A 13,589-nucleotide genomic window follows, 5' to 3' on the forward strand; every position below is an offset into this window, starting at 1 on the left:
CTGGAGAAATTGACCATCTCTTCTATCAAAGGAAACTTGCCACACTGTCCATAGAAACCCTAAGAATTGGGGATCCCTGGGTGGCTCAGCGGTTTAGCACCTGCCTTTGGCCCAGGGCGCAATCCTGGAGTCCCGGGATTGAGTCCCACGTCGGGCTCCCGGTATAGAGCCTGCTTCTCCCTCTGCCTGTGTCTTCTGCCTCTCTCTCTCTCTCTCTCTCTGTCTATCATGAATGAATAAATAAATAAATATTTTTTAAAAAAAAAGAAAGAAACCCTAAGAATTAATAAAAGATCAAAAAACTGAGGACTGGGGCACATGGGTGGCTCAGTGGTTGGGCATCCAACTCTTGATTTTGGCTCAGGTCATGATCTCAGGGTCCTAGGATAGAGCCCCACATCAGGCTCTGTGCTCAGTGGGGAGTCTCCTTAATGTGTTCTCTCACCCTCTCCCTCTCCCTCTGCCCCTCCCCCCACAATCTCTCATCTCTAAAATATATAAATAAAATCTTTTAAAAAACAACAATAAAACTTAGGACTATCAGAGAAAGGTATTAGTCCTGTGGGTGAGTTGTCCTAAAGTTGAGTCTTGGAAAAATGATATTGGAAAACCTGATTGTTGCCACAGATCCAGGCTCTAAACCCCAGTTGAGCATCATTAATTATAAAGCTGATTTTTTTTAAATCTCCATCTAATTACTGCATTTATTTCTCAAATGGTTTTTTTCTCCAAAGTTGGAAGAGTAAAAGATATGGTTAAAACCAGAACAGAACTGGGTGTTATATGCAACTAATGAGTCACTAAATTCTAACCTGAAATTAATAATACACAATATGTTAACTAACTTGAATTTAAATACCACCCCCCAAAAAAAAGAAAAGAAGGAAAACCCAGAACAGAGACACTTAGAAAATCTTAAAGCAGAACACTTCTTCCAACCATATCTTACTTTTCTTTCTGTGCTTCTACTTATGGCAGTGGCAGCAGGCATGCCTTCAACATGCAGAATGAGGCCAGGGAGCCTGTGGGCCTGTCTCTGCTGCAGAAACACTCTGCTAGCAACCATGGGTACCAAGAACCACACATCCATGCAGATGAATGGCCAAGGTTAAGAAGATGACAGGCAGATTTAATAGCCAGTTTAAAGCCTATACTATCTGTGGGGCCATTAGAAGACTGGGTAAGTTGGATGACAGCATCCTCTGATTGGCCAACAGCATTGTTTCCTACACAGGATCACGGATGTGTAATATTTGTCATAAATAAATAGCAAACCCCCTCTCCCCCCAAAAAAGACAAAAACCAAATATAATCTTAGAACTTGAAAATGTGGGCACCTGGGTGGCTCAGTGGTTGAGTGTCTGCTTTTGGTTCAGGTCATGATCCCAGGGTCCTGGAATCAAGTCCCACATCCGGCTCTCTGCAGGGAGCCTGCTTCTCCCTCTGACTGTGTCTCTGCCTCTCTCTGTGTGTCTCTCATGAATAAATAAATATTAAAAAAAAACTTGAAAATGTAACACAGATAAAACTGGAATTATTTCAGTGAAAGTAGACAAAAGGAAGTCATGAAGCCCATCTACTAAGGTACCCATCACTTTCTGTGGGGACTCTGAGTGTTCCATGGAGCACGGCTTGAAAAATCACTGCCTTAAGAAAAGAAAGAAAATCATTGCTTTAAAGAATTAGAATCAGAGCGGCCTGGGTGGCTCAGTCAGTTAAGTGTCTGCTTTCAGCTGAGGTTATGATCCCAGGGTCCTGGGATCAGGCCCTGTGTCTGGCTCTCAGCTCAGTGAGGAGTCTGCTTCTCCCTCTTCCTCTGCCCCTTCTCCTGCTTGTGCTCTCGATCTCTCTCATAAATAAATCTTAAAAAAAAAAAAATTAGAATCACCAGCAATTTGATGCATAGAATGAACTGGCCATTTTTAATGATGGTAAAACCACCAGAGAAGCCTAATCCCTACCTTACACCATAAAAAAAAAAACACTCCTGACCTCTCCCAGAGTATCCACAAAAATAAGCACTCTCCTATTCCTCACTGACTACTGGGTACACTCCTGAAGTTTAATAGTGTATAAGAATCATCGGGGATTCCTGTTTTCAAAATAGATTCCTGTACTGAGATATCACAGAGGTATCATTCACTGTTTGTAGGGAAGCTCTTAAGAAACTACCTTCAGCAACATCCAAGTAAATCTGGGTCAGCTGTCCTGAGGACTACACTTTAAGAAACACAGACTCAAAGATAGAAAACATGAAAAAAATGATTGGAAAACATATTAAAAACACCCATTGGCCTACCTCATGAAGGGCCTTGAATACCGAGTGAAGGCATTTGAACTTTATTCAATTAACTGCAGGGAGCTATTAAAGTTATTTGAGCAGCAAAGGGATAAGAGATGAACTTTAAGAAAGTCTAGAAGCAGGACGTGAAATCAGAAGAATAGGGAAAAATACATTAGGAGGTTATTGTAAGGGTCAAAGAAAGATATACGGAGTTTCTGGATTTGAACAGTTATGGTGAGAAAGAAGACAAGAGAACAGATAATAGCCCAAGTTGTGGACTAAATGTTTGTGTCCCCCCAAAATTCATACATTGAAGCCTAACGCCCAAAGAAATGGTATTGGGAGATGGGACCTTTGGGAAGGTAATAAGTATTAGATGAGATTATAAGGGTGAGGCCCTAAAAAAAAAAAAAAAAAAAAAAAAAAAAAAAAAGGGTGAGGCCCTCACGATGGGACTAGAGCCTTTGTAAAGGGAGCCAACAGAGAGCTTGCACTCTCTCTGCCTTATAAGGACAGTGAGAAGATGGCCATCCACAAAGCAAGGGAGACAGCCTTCATCAGGACCTGACCTTCCATGCTGGCATCTTGATCTTTGACTCTCCAGCCTCCAGAACCATAAGAAGTAGGTTTCTGTGGTTTAAGCCATCCAGTCTGCAGTATTTGGGTATAGAAGCCTGAGCTGGCTGACAGTCTATAAAGAATCAGTAGGGTTTGGCAAGTACAAGGTTGTAAATCAAGAGAAAAATAGATTCAAATATGAGACCCATGTTTCCAAACTAACTGGAAAGCAAGAATGGTTGTTCCTTTAACAAAAGGGAAGAGTCAGAGCCTCCTTTTAGGGAAGAGAAGGACCCACACTGATCATTGCACTTACCCTGATGCAGGGCTTGCAAGTGGGGGTAAAGGAGCAGTCCTCAGGGACCACATTATCCCTCTAGCCATAACTGGTTAGACTGATGTCAGCATCTGACCCAGGGGCTGCCCACTTATAGGCTGATCAGGGACCTATGAGCAGCCCTGAGCATACATTCAAATTACTTGTCTCAGGAGTCTGGGGGGAAAACACCCACATACACACAAGAAAATGAGGCTGTTACATGTAGGTGACCCTAAAAGGATGCCAAGAAGAGTCATAACCTTGAGAAGAACCATAAAGCACAAGTAAAATGAAGAGACACTGTAGCTGTGAGACAGAGGGGAGAACCTAAGCCAGCAGTTACCCCAGATGGAAGCGAGACACACAGAAAGTGAGGCCCTTTAAGAGTGAAACACTCAGCTACAGCCGAGGTCCTTCACTGGGTGTTTTGGGATTCGTTCCTGGCCCAGCACATGGGGAGTATTCAAGAAACAGGTGCATTGAAAATTTAAAAAACAAATGCCACTCATGTCTTGTCCCATCCTCCAGTCCCTGCTGCTCCTGAAGCCTCGACGTTTGCTTCCTCGGGTTCCCATGTGCGTTCTCCTCACAACAGATTCCTCATTGCTTGGCAACCTGAGTGAGAATCTGTTCCCACCCAAGCAAGAGTGGGACAGAAGCAAAACATACCGTATTTGAGATATTTCCAGAAAACTGAGGGGTAGGGGATGAAACTGTGGGATACCGAACCCAATGAAGCTTGGGAGAAGGGGGCGAAGCACGTGTGAAGTCAAGCGTCTGAAAGCATTACGTGAAGGCTAGCTAGCTTGACAAAGCAGATCACACAGATCAAAAAGAGAGACAAGGGTTAAGTCCTGAAGAATTCCCTCACTTAGAGGAGAAAAGTCAGAGGAGGCAAAGGACACAGAACTCATACTTTCGAAGGTCTCAGCCTATTTTGCATCAGGTTCATAAACGATCATTTGCACCGACCATTGGAACACGGCCACTTTTATCCTGCACAAAAGCCATGTTTACTGAGAGGCCTCTTTCCCTTGGCTTCATATTTCATGTAGAGGCATGGTAGCAAGAGCTAACAGTCCTGGCTTCTTGCCCTCCCTTCCCCCCAGTAGATGAGGAATGACTTACCTAATTGGTGAACAGGTGACAGGACCAGCTACAGAGCCAGCTCGGTGAGGCGCTCTGAGTACATGACAGTTCAGGAAACCCGGTAGGCCCTCAGACTTAGCCCCGTTCTCCAGTCTCCACTCTTCAATAATCAACCTAAGGAGATCTCTGTCATTTGGACCCACATGCCAATCTCTCAATTGGTTCTGAAGGCGGGGCAGGGCCAGAAAAGGTGTTTTATGTTAATTCTCTATTGCAGGCTGGTTACTGAGAAAGTAGACTCCGAGACAACCGTTTCATGCCGGGAGTTGGTTGGGGAGTGCTCTCGAGAATCAACAGCTGTGGAATAAGGGAAAGAAGCAGGCTCACAGGAGAAGTCAGGTCACCATGCCTCACTGGGCTGCCAGATTTAGCAAATAAACACATAATTAACTTTGAATTTCAGATAAACAGCAAAAAGAATTTTAGCAGCAATGTGCCCCATGCAATATTTAGGACATACTGATGTTTGTCCTAAATTGAAAGTTAACTGGCCAACTACATTTATTTTATCTGGCAACCCTCAGCTACCCAGCATGGAGCTCAATGGGAAGCTGGGAAAGCCCTTTCAACCTGTTCTCCATTGGGCAAGGGAACTGGAATTTTACAGCCTCACGCAGGCCAGTCATTGGATGCAGCTGCTCCTGGGAAGGGAGCAGAAGCTTGAACAACGTGGTTCTTTTCAGCCACGGGCAATTCCTGGAAAGGACTGGCAGCTGAAGAGTGTCAGCCAACTATAATCCAGGCAGCTGTGGGGGTAAGTCCTTCAGTCCTGAGAGAGGACCTGGGTGGTACAATACAGCTACCATGACCTACATCTCTCTCCTCCAAAAACCCTCTAACAATGATACATTATTTATTTAGTCTCTTCTGTTTTTTCAGCAATGTGCTAGGGCCCTAGAGGCACTTCTACTTTTTATTGAAAACTGTCAGTTGATGAAAAGAGAGAAGCCAATCTAACTATTTGGTGAATGAGTTCTCAATTTTTTATATTGAGATTCTCATACTTTTCCTTGGCCTTTTGAGATAGGTAGGCCCTGTCACAGTTTTTCTTTCAAAATAGTTTTTCGAAGATACATATTTTATACCCATCCCAAAGAGAAAATTTACAACACGCTAGGAAAGAAAGCTACTTCCTTAAATTAAAAAGGGTTTTCCACCAAAAACTTAAAACAATCCTTTTTTTTTTTCAAATTCAACTGTTTTTTTCATTTAATTCTTTATTATGGAAATTTCTAACATATACACACAGAAAAAATAATGAGCTCTGTGTACCTATCACTCTTCAACAGTTATCAACATTTTGCCAATTTTCAAATATCATTCTGAAAAGTAAGGTATCTGTAAACTACCCTGAAGAGTAAAATACCACATCTCCATAAAAGTCAGGAGCAAGATATAATGATGCCTACTTTTATAGAGTCAATAATTTTGCCCTAGAGTTACTGGTCAATACAAAAAGATCAGAAAAAAAGAAATAAACATGAAATATTTATAAATACATTGGCAAAGTAGATATATGCCCAGAAAATCTAAGGCAATCAATAATATCTCCACGGACTAATTATAATTTTCAGAAAGGTAGAAACAAAATTAACATATGAAAATCTACAGCTTTTCCATAATCAGCAAGACTAATGTAATATAGAAGAGTGCTATAATTCAATTCCAATGAAACCTTGAATTACATTAAAAAACTTAAAAGTATGAAATTTATTGAAGATAACCATATAATTTTAATGAAAGCCATAAAAGATATTCCTAGATAAAACGGTTCAATATTATACAGATATTAATGCTCCCCAAATTAAATAATACATGTGATGCAATTTTAATCAAAATTCCATGGTAGCCTGGGTGGCTCAGCAATTTAGTGCCACCTTCAGCCCAGGGCGTGATCCTGGAATCCCGGGATTGAGTCCCATGTCGGGCTCCCTGCATGGAGCCTGCTTCTCCCTCTGCCTATGTCTCTGTCTCTCTCTCTCTGAATTTCATGAATAAATAGATAAAATCTTAAAAATAAATAAATAAATAAATAAATAAATAAATAAATAAATAAACCCAGATACATCATGGGGTATGGAAGAAGAAATATAAAGAAAGTAAGTCACTTAACCCTAGAGAACAAACCGATGGTTCTCGGAGGGGAGAAGGTGGGGCATGGGTGAGACAGGTGAAGGGGATTACAGAGCACACATATCATGATGAGCACTGAGTAATGTATAGAGTTGTTGAATCACTATATTATACACCTGAAACTAACACAATATGGTATGTTAACTATACTGGAAATAAAATAAATAGAAAGTCAAAAGCAAGTGAATTATGACAGGCAATATTGCAATTGATATAACAAAATTTGATACCTCATTATTTTATGATGTATAACATCTATATCTCATTTTATCTGAATTATCTAAACATGGATTAATATTTTTATATACACATACATTTATATAAAGAACCTATCAATCAATTAGAAACAACCCAATAGATAGCTGAGGTCTATCTGCACGGGGCTTTTCCTGCGGAAAAGGTGCCATATCGTTGAAAATGTCTCATAGAGTAACTATGTGGTTTTGCTTTACTCACAGAATTATTCATTGGATCTGTGGTCTTAAAAGTGACCCTAAAGCAAATCACTTGAAGAAATCAGGTCTCAAAGATTCTAGGTGGGGAAATGTTTGAAGTATGCCATCAGTAGTTCCATATTCAAATGAAGATAAAAGAAGCCCAACTAATATATATAATATATTATATATTATATAATAAGTTATATTATATAATAATAATTATATAATATTTAATTATATAATTATATAATATATATGATTATATTAATAATTATTATAAATTAATATATAATTGTATGTTATTTATAATATATAAAATATATTATGTTATATAATATATAAATGTAATATATTATTATTATTATATTAAATTCATATATTATATTATATTATATTATATATATATATACAATGAACACAGGACAGTGAATTAAGCATAGATTCTTTTTAAAAGACCTATCTGGAAGATAAACCCTGACTCAAACTTTAGAGAAACTATTCTGAACCTGATAGGCCATTGGAAGGAATCACAACATGTAAAAATTCCTTAAATAAAAATGTACTGACTTTAAATAATTTTGTCTAATGTTACACATCATTTTAAAAAATGCTTTACACTGTAGGAAAAGGAAAAACAATAGAAATCTACCACCCAATTAAAAACAACCCGACTGAAAAACAAGTAAAGAATCAAAACAATTTGCAGACAAGATACAGATGTTCAAAAGCACATATGGAATATTGTTCATATGAATAAGTTCAGTTAATAAAATAATGAGACATCAACTCTCAACCATCATCCTGAGTCAAAAAATCTCAAGGGCTTGCAATTTTACCCTCCTTTCAGGCTAACAAGTTAGCTTACCACAGTGTTATACAGATTCTGACAAAAGAATATAAAACCCCCCTTAAAACAAAAAGGTGCTCTGATCAGCTAATACATGTATAAAATCTTTTGGGTGCTTATGTTCCTATTTGAAGCAGTTAGTTAACATTCTGACATATGCAGCAGTCTCTTAGAGGTTTGGTTAGTGTGAGTCAATTGCCAAGTATATGAGCAACTCTGAATATTCATTAATTAATACAGTAGGATCCTTGAACTTGCAAGTCTGGGTACAGAGTCAGGACTCATAGTGATTATACCAAGCTACGGTCAGCCTGCTGGACCCAAACACATCTAGCTTCCTGACCCCTTTGTGCATTTTCACCAAACCCAAACATTTTCAGCTGTTTCTCACTTGAGATAATTTTCAACCCCTATTTTCATCATCATAGTCATTTCCAGTTTTTTAGTACCTGTTAAAAAGCATCATCCAAACTTGGACACACTACTTACTGTAGGTGCCATCTAAACAACAGAGAATATATCGTACACGCTGAATCCTCTTTTTGCATGAATGTACCCTGAACGTGAACTGGCTTTTTCTCCCGCTGCTGTACTTGTAGAACCTCCTCGAGCTTGTACTTAACTCCAATTCCCAGGTCTTTTTCACATGCAGAAGGAAGCAGGTGAGAGCTTGCACTGTGGAACCATACTTCCTAAATTTGAATTCTGGCTCCGCCACATGCTGAGTGTAATGTTAGAAAAGTTGTTTGATATGTCTCCAAACCTTAACTTTCCTACCTGTACAACAGGAGTGATAATAAGAATATCTACCTCAAAGTGTTGTTGTGAGGATGAGGGAAGTCACCTCTGAAGAAATTCTTGGTACGATCCAGGCTATTTATTTCCCCCGCATCCCACCATGTATTGGATAGACAACATTTTATTTAATTCCCGCAGGAATGCTATGATGTAGATATTACTGCATTCACTTGACAGATGCAAAATCTGAGGTTCCTAGAGTTTAGGTATTAAGTCAAATAGTTGCTAAGTAGCGGAGCCAGGGTTGTAATAAGACCTGCCTGACTCCAAAGACCAAATGCTATGTCTTGCACAATTTAGGGGCATTCTTTCCCTTCCTGTATTTCCCCATTTATTAAGCTTTCCTACCATATAATAAGGAGGTTAAGAGAGCAGATTCCCAAGGCAAACTACCTTGTGTGATGATCTTGAACAAGTTCATGTTTATGTGATCTCAGACAAGTTACTTAACTTCTCCATGCTTCAGTTTTCCCATCTGTAAAATAAGAAATTTAATAGCAATACCTGCCTCAGAGATTTTGGGACTGATTGAATGAGATACCATTGAACACAGTGTCTACCCATTGGTGAGCACATAGCAGATGTCAGCTGTGTCATTTCCACTGCAATCCACTTTGCTAGTTCCAGCCAAGTCTGCTTAGAAAACCATCCTAAGAGTATTTCCAGGGTTTTGCATCAAATTTACAAAACACCTCTGACCTTTCTGAAATACATATGTTCCTGTATCTAAGATATGTCACATTCCATCTAGAGTTCTCTTCCTTGCTTTGTGAATTCCAGGAGGATAGAGTTGAAAAGAGGGAGAAACAAAAGCCATCAAAACTGGTTAAAACACAGAAGACCCAGAAATAACAGAAACTTGACTGGCTATGACTCATCAAGGGTGACTTGCATCAGTTCCTACTGCTAAACCACAATTCACTTCCAATATTGCTCAGCCCTGCAACTCACTTTTGAGGGCACTGATTACAAAATGTTCTTTTAGAGATCAACCCAGATGCCAGGAGCTCCCCACCCTCAAAGTTAATGGAATTGGTTTGGATAACTAAGCTTTCAGTATTTCAAGGCTGAAGGAAAAGGAATTCATAATCCCTACATAAGCTTTGGTATTTATTATTGTCCCCATTTTACTGCTGAGGAAGGTGGGTCTTCTTGAGGCCATTATTTGTATTTTACCCAAAGTCACAGAGTTGATTAAGGGCGAAGATGAGAGTTGACCCGTATCTCCACAATGCCCCCTCCAGATGGAAGTGGCCTATGGGCAGCAATAGCAGTGCCTCCCAAACTGGTCCTCCATCCACATGCTGGCCACCCCAGCTTTGCAATATCTTCCTGCCTCCTAAATTTTACTTTTATTTTTTAAATCAATGCATGTTTTGCTACCTAAATAAATTTAGAGAATACTAGTCTAAACAGTACCAGCTGTGAAATCACAGGCTTTACACACCATGTATATATTGTGTAATGCATTTCTTAAAATGTATTCATTTCCTAAGGTTGCCGTAACAAGTTATGATGAAGTGGGTGGGTTAAAACAACAAAAATGTATTCTTTCATATCATAGTTCAGGAGACCAGAAGATCAAAATAAGTGTGTCACTAGGGTCTGTTACTTCTGGAGTTTTTTTCTTTTTTTTTTTTTTTTTAAGATTTTATTCATTTATTCACAAAAGACACAGAGAGAGAGACAGAGGCAGAGACACAGGCAGAGGGAGAAACAGGCTCCATGCAGAAAGCCTGACGTGGGACTCAATTCCGGGACTCCAGGATCACACCCTGGGCTGAAGGCAGGCTCTAAACTGCTGAGGCACCCAGGGATCCCCACTTCTGTAGTTTTTGAGGGAGAAATTATCCTATACCCCTCTCTTGGCTTCTTGATGTTCCTTGGCTTGTAGACACATCACTCCAATCTCTATCTCCATATTCACATGAACTTTTTCTCCATATGTCTGTGTCCAATCTCCTCTTTTCTCTTCCTTTTATTTTTAAGATATTATTTATTTATTTGACAGAGAGAGAGAGCACAAGCAGGCAGAGGAACAGGGAGAAGGAGGCTCTGAGCAGAGAGCCTGACCCAGGACTCCCAGGACCCCAGAATCATAACTGAGCAGAAGGCAGATGCCCAAGGGACTAAGCCAGCGGGGTATTCCTCCCTCTTCTTTCTCTTATAGAGACACCAGTGATTAGATTCAAAGCCCACCCTAACCCGAGGATTATTTCATCTAAAGAGCCTTAATTAGCTACATCTGCAAAGACCTTATTTCCAAATAAGGTCACACTCTGAGGTTCTGGGTAGACACCAATTTTGAGAAAGACATTATTCGACCCACTACAATGAGTAAATGATAATTATATTGTTTTTGAAGGTTTATCCATGTACCACCTAAAATCATCCTGCACCCTGCTAGTGGTTTGCCAATCTCTCTATGGAGACCTGGAGGCCCTCGGGGACCTCTCCTACTTTTTAAAAGCAGGAGATTTTATAGTCAAGATGGTTGCATTTCCTTTACTGCATTCGAACCAATGTATATTTTGGTAAATCAAGAAGTTCCTCTAGATAGAGCCGATTTTCTGGTTTTGGGAACTCAGGAAATGTAATTAATAATAGGTTGTTTCAAATGCTATTTCAAGAAGGTAGATGTAGCTTATTGCATGATTCACTGTTTTCTGAAATTAGTAGCTGTGCACATACAGGTCTTTGTGGGATTGAATTTGGAGATTTATTTATTAAGTCTTCTCTCCATAGAGAAAACCAAAGAATCTTAAGGTGGATTTGCAATTTAAAAGAGGCCATTAGGTAACACTGGATATTTGTGAAACTCCATTTTGTGCAGGAAGACCAGGCTACCTCAGAACACTGTCAGCAGGAACCCAGAGTAAGCCCAAATTTTCAGTCCACAGAAGGATAGAAAGGAGAATTTATTCTCAGCAGCCTTTATGGACCTAGACTTCCATGGGAATAACAGGTTGAATAAACTTGGGTTTTTCCATTTAAAATAATGTTCAGATGAGCTTACTCTTCTAAATGCACAGATATCAACTCTTTCTAAAAAGTAGGCAGCAGATAATGAAAATTAAAGACCTCAGGAAAGCCTTTTTTGATCACTTCTTATTTTTAATTTAGATCCTCTTTTGCTCCAAAATATTAAGAATGACCATTTATCAAAAGCATAGGAAACTCTCTTTAATGAAAATTATCAGATGGTGAAGATCAATTATTATATGAGCTCCATGCAAAATATTATAAAAGATGCATAAGAGCAGATGCTATGCCTGGAAACATCTAAATAAGCACATTTCCATAAAACATATGGTGTAGGAGCTTTCATATACATACCTTAGTGTTTATACCAAGTTAAATAATTCAAGATGGTATAACCAGCTGAGAGAAATGTGATAAAAACACTTCAAATAAATTGGGTTATTGCCATGACAAATAACCTAAACAGAAGAAACAACAACAACAAAACCCACTTAGACAAGAGGAGGTTAGAGAAGGTTCCAAAACTGAAAGTTTCAGTATTTACTGCCAAAACCTCTAAGTTACAAGATATTACTAACCCACACCTTGTATTTCCACCAACAAATATATCTTAAAGAAGCAACCCAAATTTTCACATACAAATGGTTGCTGGCCTTCAAACAGTATTGGCCACTATATGACTATCACCCAACACTATTGCCAACAAAGGGAGTTTTGTGAGACTTATTTGTAGAATTTCCTTAGAGATTGACCATTCACCTCACAAGAAAACATGTTCCTTTACTTTTTAATCATTCCCAGTTTTAATCATTGCCCAGTTGGCAATGATGTGAATTGCCAAATGAATAGGAAGGCTTTGGAGGGTCAAGGACAAGCAGCTCCAAAGGAAAATATCGCTTTGCCAGAAACATATGTTTTTTAAAGATTTATTTATTTTAGGGCAGCCCGGGTAGCTCAGAGGTTTAGCACTGCCTTCAGCCCAGGGCCTGATCCTGGAGTCCTGGGATTGAGTCCCACATCAGGCTTCCTGCATGGAGCCTGCTTCTCCCTCTGCCTATGTCTCTGCCTCTGTGTGTGTGTGTGTGTGTGTGTGTGTGTGTGTGTGTGTCTCATGAATAAATAAATAAATAAAATCCTTAAAAATAATAATAAAAAATAGGGCAGCCCGGGTGGCTCAACGGTTTAGCGCCGCCTTCAGCCCAGGGTGTGATCCTGGGGACCCGGGATCGAGTCCCACGTCGTGCTCCCTGCATGGAACCTGCTTCTCCCTCTGCCTCTCTCTCTCTCCTCTCTCTTTCTCTCTCTCTCTCTCTGTGTCTCTCATGAATAAAATAAATAAATAATCTTTAAAAAAAATAAATAAATAAAAATAAAAAATAAAAAACACTTAAAAAAAAAGATTTATTTATTTTAGAAAGAGTGAATGTGGTGGGGGAGGGGCAAAAGGAGGGGGAGAGAGGGAAACTCCAGCTGTCTTTGCGTTGACTGCAGAGTCCTATGTGGGCTCCATCTCATGACCCAGACACAACCTAAGCCAAAACCAAGAGTTGGATGCTTAACCGACTACACCACCCAGGTGCCCTAAATGCACATTCTTTTAAAGTTTATTTATTTTTTCAGTAATTTCTACACCCAATGTGGTGCTCAAAGTCACAACCCCAAGATCAAGAGTCACACACTCTTCTAACTGAGCTAGCCTCGTGCCCCCAGAAATGTACATTTTTAACAAGAGACAGGCAGCACTCTGATAAGCTTTTGCAGGGAAGAAAGCGAGGATGGGGTGGGGAAGGGGAGAAGGGCCCACTAGAGGAAAAAATTAAGAATGAGAAATTTTGGCGTTATTTACCCTACTCCCTGAAAGCAGGGCCTCAAAGCAGGTATCAATGTACTAACAGCTGAGTGAAAACACTGCAGGAAAGGAACTTGTTTAACTTGGCTTAACATATCCTTTCTCAAACTGACTTGACTACAGATCCCCATCTCCATGTATCAATGTTCAACATCCCAGTTCTGCAGGATATGTTATGGGGAATAGAATAGCCTAAGATAGCTCTGGGGCAGCCTCCCATGACTCTCACCTCC

General features: G+C 39.6%; 1 long non-coding RNA gene and 1 pseudogene across 9 annotated transcripts in view; one reads left to right on the top strand and one right to left on the bottom strand.

The window, feature by feature from the left end:
- The window catches only part of LOC144282389 (uncharacterized), a 102,805-nt gene that overhangs the window by 60,554 nt on the left and 28,662 nt on the right, over positions 1-13,589 (bottom strand). For 3 of the 9 annotated variants that reach the window (XR_013350841.1, XR_013350835.1, XR_013350836.1), the window contains 2 exons: positions 8,919-9,000; positions 4,290-4,607 (listed from right to left, as the gene is read on the bottom strand). The exons of 2 other annotated variants lie outside the window; for them this stretch is intronic. This is a non-coding gene — a long non-coding RNA (uncharacterized LOC144282389). The remainder of the gene's footprint in view (positions 1-4,289; positions 4,608-8,918; positions 9,001-13,589) is intronic. 4 more of the 9 variants (XR_013350843.1, XR_013350838.1, XR_013350840.1 and 1 more) reach the window with 2 other exon arrangements.
- LOC144282703 (small ribosomal subunit protein eS21 pseudogene) lies at positions 1,001-3,784 on the top strand (annotated as a pseudogene).

The sequence above is a fragment of the Canis aureus genome, chromosome 13 (assembly GCF_053574225.1).
Source record: "Canis aureus isolate CA01 chromosome 13, VMU_Caureus_v.1.0, whole genome shotgun sequence".
NCBI lineage: Eukaryota > Metazoa > Chordata > Mammalia > Carnivora > Canidae > Canis > Canis aureus.